We start from the raw sequence: 12,014 nt of genomic DNA, 5'->3' as shown, positions 1-12,014 counted from the left end.
ATTAGTATCTGGTATACTAATGGCGCACCACTGGTGCGCCATTAGTATAGGCCACGGTGCGCCATTAGTATAGGCCGCTGGTGCGCCATTAGTATAGGCCACGGTGCGCCATTAGTATTTTTGAATTTTGAAGGCGGGAAAATAGTAGTGGCGCACCGTCTAACCCCCACCGTGCGCCATTGCTATTTTTGAATTTTGAATTTGGATCTAGATAGTGATTTTTTTGCCCATTTTTTGATTGTTTTTTTTCTTGTTTTTTGGCACGATATTATTTCAAATTTTGTTCCTGTTTTTGGATCTTGTACGTTATTTTGCCGTGTTCTTTTGCCGGAGAGGAGTTCGCCGGAGAGGAGGAGGGGGAGGAGGTCACCGGAGAGGCGCTCTCCTACATCGCCGGAGAGGAGGAGGAGGTCGCCGGAGAGGAGTTCACCGAAGCATCGGAGAGGAGGAAGGAGAAACCATGAGGGAATGGGAGGATAGGAGGGAGGAGGAGCTCACCGGAGAGGAGGGATGAGGAGCTCACCGGAGAGGAGGGAGGAGAAACCGTGAGAGGAGGGGAGGGGAGGAGAGGAGAGGAGAGAGGAGGAGGTCGCCGGAGAGGAGGAGGAGGTCGCCGGAGAGGAGGAGGAGGTCGCTGGAGACGAGGAGGGTAGTATGGTGGAGGAGAGAAGGGAAGATGGAGTGGAGGAGAGGAGGAGATGGAGTGGAGGAGAGGTGACGTGGAGGAGAAGAATGAAGAGGTAAGGAGGAGAGGACCACGCCCAGCCATATATACGACATAGTAATGTCGCACCATGGGCAGGTGCGCCATTACTAACTTTTTTTATTTTTTTGATTTATTTTGAATTTTGAAGGCGGGAAGATACTAATGACGCACCATGGGCAGGTGCGCCATTAGTAACTTTTTTATTTATTTTTTTGACTTATTTTGAATTTTGAAGGCGGGAAGATACTAATGGCACACAATGGGCAGGTGCGCCATTAGTAAGTTTGAATATTTTTTGAATTTTTTTGCCTCTCCAGATCTTAAAAGCCCCGTATCTTTTTTTCTGTTAGGTTTTTGAGGATTTTGAAAATGTTTAACGGGGTTCCCCCGATTAAATTTGGATGTAACTTTTCGAGTAGATGATTTTTCATATAAAAAACTTTTTCATCCGATTTCGTACGCAAAAGTTATGCCCATTTTTACAAATTCTCGAGAGATTTTGCAAAAAAGTCGAAAATTCATGTTTGTAAATTTTGCTAACAACTAGACCACATATCACATGGGAATCTTATTTTCTTTTATTTTTTTGACATTTCTATCATTTTCTTTTATTTTTTTTGAAACTGAAAAGGCGGTCCACCGGGGGGGGTGCATTCGGGTGAATGTTTGGGCCAAGTTACTAATGGCGCACCGTGGCATGGTGTGCCATTACTAGTTCAACTAGTAATGGTGCACCACTCCCACGGTGCGCCATTACTAGTTTTGAAAAAATTAAAAAAAAATACTAATGGCGCACCGTGGATGTGGTGCGCCATTACTAGTTCAACTAGTAATGGCGCACCACTCCCACGGTGCGCCATTAGTAGTTTTGAAAAAAAATTACTAATGGCGCACCGTGGATGTGGTGCGCCATTAGTATTTGCACACTAATGGCGCACCAACACATGGTGCGCCATTAGTATATAGTAATGGCGCACCACATGTCTGGTGCGCCATTAGTGTCAATTCCATCTATAGCCCTTTTCCTAGTAGTGGTGTGTTGATTGGCAGTTGAACTTGCTACCCATCCACACTAGTACCAGCGGCACAAGACCGCAGTATTTAAGCAAATACCTGATGGCATCAAGAAAACAAGTGACTAAAACATTTAGCAATAAAAGCGATGCTACAGAAAAATTGAACTGATGTATTTCTGTCATTCCGACAAACCTCCAACATTTTTTTGAACTAATTTTTATCCTATCATTGTAATGTTGGTTTAGGCTTTTGGAATGAGGTGAAAGCCTCTAGTCTATTTGAACTTTTACTGAACATTCAAAAATGTTTGAACTGATGTGAATCCTTTCACTGAACTACTACTACTACATTTTTTCATGAACCTACCCATGTATACGGATAAGTTCTATTTCTGCTAGGCATTTGCACAATTTTGTGCTAAGCAAAGATAGAAAGAAAACAACCTGGAAATGTTTCCTGTCGCCACACGTCAATGGGGGTTTGGATATGGATGAAGTGACTGCCCCATTTTTCTTGTACTGAAGCTTGTTTCTTGAAATTTAAGACAATGCAAATATTATCTACAATATGGACATTTAGTCTACTCTGAACTAAACTCTTTGGCACTTTTGAACTAAGGTAATATTCTGTCCACTGAACTAAACAGTGGATAGACCAACAACATAAATCCTTAAGCAATAATCGAGAGAGCTCACAATCTCCAAGGAAGATGCCTATGAATTCGCCATGGAAGGGCCTCCCACTCCCCTGCTCTATCTCCTCCCACTCCCTGCACACACACACACACACACGCAGAGCAGAGAGAGAGGATGAGAGGGAGATGACAGAGCTGGATCGAGGATGGAGCACAGCGTGACCTGTACGCAGCTTTTTTCTCATGACCGGCTAAGGAGTGTGATGTTGTACTGACGAGGCAAAGGTCCAAATATATGGAGGGACTAGTAAGGGTCTCAGGAATTGACTACATTATTTTAGTTAACTCGATCTTCATCAGTACTAGAATGATTGGACAAGAAATTTGGATTTGTAGAAGCACACACACTAAACTTACACATTTTTTTGAACTTTTTTAGGTGATTGCATCAGTACTAATATGATTGGAAAAATATTTCAGATTTGTAGCAGCACACACATGAAACTTACAAAATTTTATGGAAATGCACGAGTTCTGATTTATTAGTACATATTTTTATGGAAATGCATGATTTAATTTCTTATAGGCACTATCTAGGCAAAGAACACTCGGTATTGAATTTTTTTCCAAGTATGTATTGAACTGATATATTTTTTGTCAATGAACTGTTGTAGTATAGGTACTCACAATCTCCAACGAAGTTGATATATGTACATGTTAAAAAGATAATCAAGTTCATTATATTAATTTTGAGAAGTTCAGAAAGAAACTTTTTTAAAAGTTTGTACTGAAAAGATGTGCAAACATATTTAGTGCTTTTTTAGGAAGGAACTCAATTCAACAAAACATATGCAAACATCTTGGCTTTGAACATCTGTATTTTTTATTTTGAGCTTACTTCTCTTGAGATTTGAACTGATTTGTTTTACAGGCACACGAACAACTTCGAATGAGCTGATGTTAGTACATGTAAAAAAGATGACCAAGTGCATGTATATTAACTGGAGACGTTCAAAAAGGAGCTTCATCTTCACCATACTGACTAGATAAATACTGAAAACCTGAAGTATGAGAGGGAGACCAGCTTAAGTTCAAACTACACAAACATAAGCTGCAAGCTCCATGTTCCAACTTGTAGATGACTAATTTTAATATCAAATTCCTCAGTCCAACATTAAGATAACACATACGACCGGTTAGCCAACAAGCTCACAATACCAATTCCGCTGACTTTGTTTACCTCGACACATGTTGGAGACGAGCACGATGAGGTCCCGGTCGACAACCCGCTTCCGATGTTGATGGTCAGCAGGGACACCACAATGAGGAGGGAAACCTAGTGCCCAAGCTTGTGGGCGGAGGGGTTGGGCGGCGGTAGTGGTGCAGCGCATCGGCGGGACTAGAAGGGGCGGTTGGGGTGCAGGGAGGTGGTGGTGCAGCGCGTCGGCGGGACTAGGAGGGGCGGCGCATCGCCGGGTGGTGGTGGCGGGGTGCGTCGGCGGGGGAGGAGACGGCAAGACTGCGGGAGGTGGTGGCGCGTCGCGTCGCCGGGAGGTAGGCGGCTGCGCATCGGTGGGATGTGGTGGCGGGGCGCGTCGGCGAGAAGGGGAGGGGGCGGCGCGTCGCCGGGAGGCAGGGGCTGCACATTGGCGGGGGAGGAGACGGCGCGTCTGCGGGAGGTGGTGGCGCAGCGCGTCGCCGAGAAGTAGGGGCGAGGCCCGTCAGCGGGAGGTGGGGTTGCGGCGCGCCGACCTCTTTTCAGTGTACTGAAATGCATATCGGGCCCTATAGGGGGCGATGGTAACAGAATATTATTCTATTACGGGTAACAGAATAGTCCAGCCCTATATATATATATATGAGAAAGACAATCAAATCAACATAGTGACGATAATCATGAAGGCAAGTTGAAAATGAAGACAAACAAAATGTGAAGACATTGCAAATGTAACGCCATGGGTAAAACACTTCAAACAGAAGAATTTGGTGGTGGCGTTACCCACCGTATAGGAAGTATTAGACCCAGACACGGCGCACAATTATCATGGCGCTCCGAAGTCAAATTCCACATTAATGTACTCACACTTAGAATGTATGTCTTCATTGATTGAAGATATACTTTACTTTGTGTGTTGCACATCTAAGTCATCAATATGCATAAGTGTTAGGATGTGTGCCTGATCACAGGACATTTGAGGATTCCAAGATATTTAGCTCACTCCGTAACTTGCAAAATCTCTTCTCATCCAAGGGCTTGGTGAAGATATCTGCCAATTGCTCTTCAGTGTTGACGTGTATGATATCAATATCTTCCTTCACAACATGATCTCTGAGAAAGTGATGACGAATTTCAATGGGCTTTGTCTTCGAGTGCTGAACTGGATTGTTGGCAATCTTGATGGAGCTTTCATTGTCGCAGTAGAGTGGCACTTGCTTCAGATGAATGCCATAGTCTTTAAGTGTTTGCTTCATCCATAGAAGCTGAGCACAGCAAGATCCAGCAGCAATGTATTCAGATTCAGCAGTGGAGAGAGATACACAGTTCTGCTTCTTTGAAGACCAACATACAAGTGATCGTCCCAGAAAATGACATGTGCCTGATGTAGACTTGCGATCCACCTTGTCACCAGCATAATCAGCATCCGAGAATCCAACCAGATCAAACTCTGAGCCCTTTGGATACCATAATCCTAGTGTTGGGGTGTAAGCCAAATATCGAAGAATTCGCTTCACAGCTAAGTGATGTGATTCCTTTGGTGCCGCTTGGAATCGAGCACACATGCAAACACTAAGCATAATATCTGGCCTAGATGCAGATAGATAAAGTAAAGAACCAATCATGGAGCGGTATACCTTTTGATCGAACTCTTTACCATTGTCATCAGGACCCAGATGATGTTTGGCTGCCATTGGCGTCGTGAAGCCTTTGCAATCTTGCATCCCAAATTTCTTCAGGCAATCTTTGAGGTACTTCTCTTGAGATATGAAGATGTCGTTGCGTTGCTGACTTATTTGAAGACCAAGGAAGAACTTCAGCTCACCCATCATGGACATCTGATATTGCTCTTGCATCATATATCCAAACTCTTCACTGTATTTCTGATTGGTGCAGCCGAACATAATGTCATCCACATATATTTGGCACACAAACAGTTCACCATCATATGTCTTCGTGAAGAGAGTGGGGTCAAGGGAACCAGGTTTGAAGCCTTTGCTCTTCAGGAAGTCTTTGAGTGTGTCATACCAAGCCCGAGGGGCTTGTTTGAGGCCATACAGTGCCTTGTTGAGCTTGTACACCATGTCAGGATGTTTTGGATCTTCAAAGCCAGGCGGTTGTGCAACATACACTTCTTCAATCTTCCCATTGAGAAAAGCGCTCTCTACATCCATTTGATATAGAAGAATGTTATGATGATTTTCATAGGCCAGCAGTATGCGTATGGCTTCAAGTCTAGCCACAGGTGCAAATGTTTCATCGAAGTCCATCCCTTCAACTTGAGTGTATCCTTGAGCAACGAGACGAGCTTTGTTTCTGACAACTTGACCATGCTCATATTGCTTGTTGCGATATATCCATTTGGTGCCTATTATATTGTGCTTGCGAGGATCAGGACGCTTAACCAATTCACATACATTATTCAGCTCAAACTGTTGAAGCTCTTCTTGCATAGCTTGAATCCATTCAGGTTCCATGAAGGCTTCTTCAACTTTCTTGGGTTCAGATATTGAGACGAATGCGAAGTGCCCACAGAAATTTGCTAGCTGTGTTGCCCTTGAACGAGTGAGTGGACCTGGTGCATTGATGCTATTAATTATTCTCTCAATCTGTACTTCATTTGCAACACGAGGATGTATAGGATGAAGATTTTGCTCTTGCTGATCATTGTCATTGTTAGAAGGATTGTCTTCGGGCTGAGCATTGTCTTCAGGCTGAGCATTGTCTTCAGGTTGATCATTGTCTTCAGGTTGATCAGGTGCGGAGATGTTAAGTTCCTCTTCAGGCTGAGCTTCAGAAGGTATGATTTCTCCAGTTCACATAATTTTGATTGATTCACTGGATGGAACTTCATCTAGCACATTTGGCAGGTGCTCTCTTTTTGAGCCGTTAGTCTCATCGAACCACACATCCACTGTTTCAACCACTTTATAGTGAAAAAGGTTGAAGACTCTGTAGGAGTGTGAATCCTTTCCATATCCAAGCATAAAGCCTTCGTGTGCTTTTGGTGTAAATTTTGAAGTGTGATGTGGATCCTTGATCCAGCACCTGGCACCAAATACTCTGAAGTAACTGACATTTGGCTTCTTGCCAGTAAGGAGCTCATAGGATGTCTTGTTCAGAAGCTTGTGAAGATAAACACGGTTGATGATATGGCATGCAGTATCAATGGCTTCAGGCCGGAATTTTCTTGGAGTCTTGTATTCATCAAGCATCGTCCGATCCATCTCAATAAGTGTTCTGTTCTTGCGTTCGACGATGCCATTCTGCTGTGGCGTGTACGGAGCTGAGAATTCATGTGTGATGCCCAAAGTATCAAGATATGTATCTAGGCCAGTGTTCTTGAATTCAGTGCCATTGTCACTTTTGATGTGCTTTATCTTGACGCCATAGTTGTTCATTGCTCGATTGGCGAAGCGTCTGAAGACATCCTGCACTTCAGTCTTGTAGAGGATTATATGCACCCAAGTATATCTTGAATAATCATCAATAATGACAAAGCCATAGAGACAAGCAGTAGTAGTAAGAGTTGAGTAATGAGTGGGACCAAAAAGGTCCATGTGGAGCAGTTCGAAGGGTTGAGTCGTTGTCATGATTTTCTTTGAGGGATGCTTGGCCCTCGTCATCTTTCCTGCTTCACAGACACCGCATAAGTGATCCTTCTTGAACTTGACGCCCTCGATGCCTATGACATGCTTCTTCCTTGCAAGGGTGTGGAGGTTCCTCATGCCAGCATGCCCTAGCCTCCGATGCCAGAGCCAGCATTCAGAAACTTTTGCTAGAAGACATACGGCAAGTTGTGGTCCTGCTGAGAAATCTACCATGTACAAATCATCTTTCCGATACCCTTCAAACACTAGAGACTTGTCAGATTCCATTAGAACAAGGCAACGATATTTTCCAAATATCACAATCATGTTTAAATCGCAAAGCATTGAGATAGACATTAAGTTGAAACCAAGGGATTCAACAAGCATGACTTTATCCATGTGTTGATCCTTTGAGATTGCAACTCTACCTAGACCCAATACCTTGCTTTTACCAGTGTCAGCAAATGTGATGTGACTTTTGTCAGATGGACGCAAGGTTGAGTCCATGAGAAGACTTCGCTTGCCAGTCATGTGATTGGTACACCCACTATCAATAATCCATTCTGAAGCAGCTGGTCTCGTACCCTACAGTGCAGTTGGGGGGATAGGCTTCAAGAAGAGAATTGTGAAGAAAAACATTTGACGAGCCAGTGGATTATGAAAGCTTAGATCGAGATTAGGACTGATAGGGCAAGTAGCAAGCGACTCAGGAACAAAGTACATAATAAGACCATTTGGGCATTTGATCTTGCGCCCTACAAGATATGTAAGGTCCCCAGCAATAGCGTCAGACGATTTTGGTTTTCGGCTGGAGACCTTTCCCTGCAAAAGAGAGTTATGCTTTCTTAGCCACCCACATCTTCAAGGGTGGCTTCGAAGCAATGAGTCTAAGTGCAGCATCTGAGAACTTTGGCTTTGGAGCCCTAGCAAAAAGTCTTGCAGGTGGACAATAGTACTCATAAGAATAAGAAGAATAGTTCTTGGTCTTATGAACATGGCGGTTTGATGAACCGCGCTCATATTCATAGGCCTGAGTATGGCTTCCCTGCAAAACATTTGCATTAGTGCGACTCAGGTGAGTCCTCTGTCTATATGAAGCCTTTGGGCCGTATGAAGCATGTGGTCTGGAATTTGTCTTCTTCACTTGTGGCGTCATGACAACATTCATAGGAAGATTCTCCAAACACCTTTTCGGCACCCAGACCTTCTTCATAGGCGGCCCATTCCTGCAGTTAGTACCAATATACTTGGCAAACACTTCACCATTCTGATTCTTAAACAGTTTATAGTTTGCATTAAAGGATTCATCAATAACAATGGGATTAGCACAAGTGAAGCCAGATAGAGTGGATGGATCCACTAAAGGTCCCTTTGCAGCAACCCATGTGGTTTTGGGGTACTGCTCAGGTTTCCAGTAAGTGCCATCAGCATTCATTTTCCTTTCGAACCCAACACCCTCTTTCCTAGGGTTTCGGTTCAGGATCTGCCTTTTGAGGACATCACATAGTGTCTGATGCCCTTTGAGACCTTTGTACATCCCTGTTTCAAGCAGTGTCTTCAACCTAGCATTCTCATCAGCAATAGCAGTGGTATCCTCAGCAGAGGGGTTAGTTACCACATCAACAGTTGAAGATATTGCAATAGTAGCAGCAGTAGAACATTCAGCAACAGAAGTAGAGTTATCACGCTCAATGCATTTAAGAAATGGTGGTTCAAATCCTTCCTGAGCTGAACTGATCTGTTCGGCACGAAGTGACTCATTTTCCTTTTGAAGATCTTCATGAGACGCTCTCAATTTCTCCTGATCTTGCTTCCTTTGAAGATAATTATAGGAAAGCTTTTCATGAGTTGTTGAGAGCATTTCATGACGACTTTCAAGTTCCTGATACTTAACGTGAAGATTTTTTATGTCTTCAATTAAGGACTGAGATCGAGTCATTTTAGCGTCTAACAGATCATCGCTTTTGTCTAACAGTTTTTGAATATGTTCCGTAGCTTTCTGTTGTTCAGTTGCAATTTTAGCAAGTGTTTTGTAGCTGGGTTTGGAACCACAATCAGAGTCATTGTCACTAGATGTTTGATAGTGAGTAGTGCGTGCGTTTACCTTGGCACCGCGTGCCATGAAGCAGTAGGAAGGAGCGGAGTAGTCCTTGTCATTTGCATCGGTGTCGGTGATGAAGTCATTGTCTTCAGTGTTGAAGATGGACATGGCAACGTATGCTGTAGCCAGACTCGCAACGCCAGAATCGGACTCCTCCTCAGACTCCACCTCCGCCTCCTCAGAAGCGGACTCCTCCTCAGAATCCATTTCCTTGCCAACAAATGCACGTGCCTTGCCAGATGAGCTCTTCTTGTGTGATGAAGACTTTGAGGAAGACTTGGAAGAAGACTTTGAGTATTTCTTCTTCTTCTTGTCGTCAGAGTCATACTCCTTGCTCTTCTTCTTCTTCTTGTTCTCATTGTCCCAATGCGGACACTCAAAGATGTAGTGGTCAGGTTTCTTGCACTTGTGGCATGTTCTCTTCTTGTAGTCATGAGCAGAAGCTTCATCATTCCTTGAGCTTGATCGTGAAGACTTTCTGAAGCCTTTATTCTTGGTGAATTTTTGGAACTTCTTCACAAGCATAGCAAGCTCCTTTCCAATGTCTTCAGGATCATCAGAACAGTTGTCAGATTCTTCTTCAGATGAGGAGACAGCTTTTGCCTTCAAGGCACGAGTTCGCCCATAGTTGGGACCGTAGATGTCTCTTTTCTCAGAAAGCTGAAACTCGTGTGTGTTGAGCCTCTCAAGTATGTCAGACGGATCGAGTGTCTTGAACTCAGGACGTTCTTGAATCATCAGGGCTAGGGTGTCAAACGAGCTGTCAAGTGATCTCAGGAGTGTCTTGACGACTTCATGCTTGGTGATCTTAGTAGCGCCGAGGGCTTGAAGCTCATTTGTGATGTCAGTGAGTCGATCGAACGTGAGCTGGACATTCTCATTGTCATTTCTCTTGAAGCGGTTGAAGAGGTTGCGAAGGACACTGATTCTCTGATCTATCTGGGTTGAGACGCCTTCGTTGACCTTGGAGAGCCAGTCCCAGACTAGCTTAGATGTTTCCAAAGCACTCACGCGGCCATACTGTCCTTTGGTCAGATGACCACAGATGATGTTCTTGGCAGTAGAATCTAGTTGAACGAACTTCTTGACATCAGCAGCAATGACACCTTCTCCAGCGTTGGGAACGCCGTTCTTGACGACATACCATAGGTCGACATCAATGGCTTCAAGATGCATGCACACATTATTCTTCCAGTAGGGATATTCAGTTCCATCGAAGACGGGGCACGCAGTGGAGACTTTAATTATCCCTGCAGTCGACATAGCTAAAACTCCAGGTGGTTAAACCGAATCACACAGAACAAGGGAGTACCTTGCTCTGATACCAATTGAAAGTGCTAGTGATCGACTAGAGGGGGGTGAATAGGCGATTTTTATGAAAGTCTTCAAAACATGGAAGTTTTAAGACAAACGATAGAAATAAACCTATTACCATGCAGTGGAAGGTAGACTACACTAGGCAAACCATAGTCAGGTATTCAATGAAGTGAAAGCGCAATGACTAATAGCAGCTAGGCAGTAAGGATCAGGTAGGAAGATATTGTGAAGCCAATCAGAACAAGTAATCACTCAGTGAAGCCAAATGGTGATGCAATCATACAATGACTTCACAAGGACCAACAGTAAGTAAAGGGAAGGGAAGGATGAAACCAGTGACTCGTTGAAGACAATGATTTGTTGGACCAGTTCCAGTTGCTGTGACAACTGTACGTATGGTTAGGGATGCTGAGATTCAACTCGGAAGACCTCGTATTCACCTTATTCCCCTTGAGCTAAGGACACCCAGTCCTCGCCCAATCACTCTGGTAAGTCTTTAAGGTAGACTTCCAAACCTTCACAGACTTTGTTCACCGGCGATCCACAATGACTCTTGGATGCTCAGAACGCGTCGCCTAACCGGCTGGAGGATTCACAGTCCTCAAGTGTAATAAGTCTTCAGATCACACAGACAGGAAGACTTAAGTGATGCCTAACACTCTTTGGCTCTGGGTGGTTAGGGCTTTATCCTCGCAAGGAATTCTCCCTCAAAGGCTTCGAGGTGGGTTGCTCTCAAACGACAAAAGCCGTACTTTAACTCTGAGCAGCCAACCGTTTATGGTTGTAGGGGGTGGGCTATTTATAGCCACTAGGCAACCCGACCTGATTTGTCCGAAATGACCCTTGGTCACTAAGGAACTGACACGTGTTCCAACGGTCAGATTTCAAACACACACGACAACTTTACTTGGGCTACAAGCAAAGCTGACTTATCCAACTTTGGACAAGATTTGCTCTCATAGTCTTCTCTCGAAGACATAGGATTTTGGTTAAGCATCACTTCAGTCATTCTGACTGGTTCTCTTGGACCCCACTTAACAGTACGGTGGTTCCTATGACTCAACAAAGAAGAAAAAGAATGACAAAAGAACTAAGTCTTCACGCTCCATAGTCTTCATGCGATGTCTTCTCTTGTCATAGTCTTCAATGTGAATGTCTTCACATACCACCTTTGTCTTCAATGTCTTCTTACATTTTTAGGGGTCATCTCTGGTAGAAAAACCGAATCAATGAGGGACTTCTACCTGTGTTATCCTGCAATTATCACAAACACATTAGTCCCTCAACTAGGTTTGTCGTCAATACTCCAAAACCAACTAGGGGTGGCACTATATGCACTTACAACCCCATCTTGTTATCCTCGATGGCAACGATACAATACGTACCTTGTTGCCCCTTCTGTCACTAGGTAAGGACAACGCAAGATCGAACCC

The sequence above is a fragment of the Triticum urartu genome, chromosome 4, assembly GCF_003073215.2.
Source record: "Triticum urartu cultivar G1812 chromosome 4, Tu2.1, whole genome shotgun sequence".
NCBI lineage: Eukaryota > Viridiplantae > Streptophyta > Magnoliopsida > Poales > Poaceae > Triticum > Triticum urartu.
Note: the sequence above shows the minus strand (reverse complement) of the source record.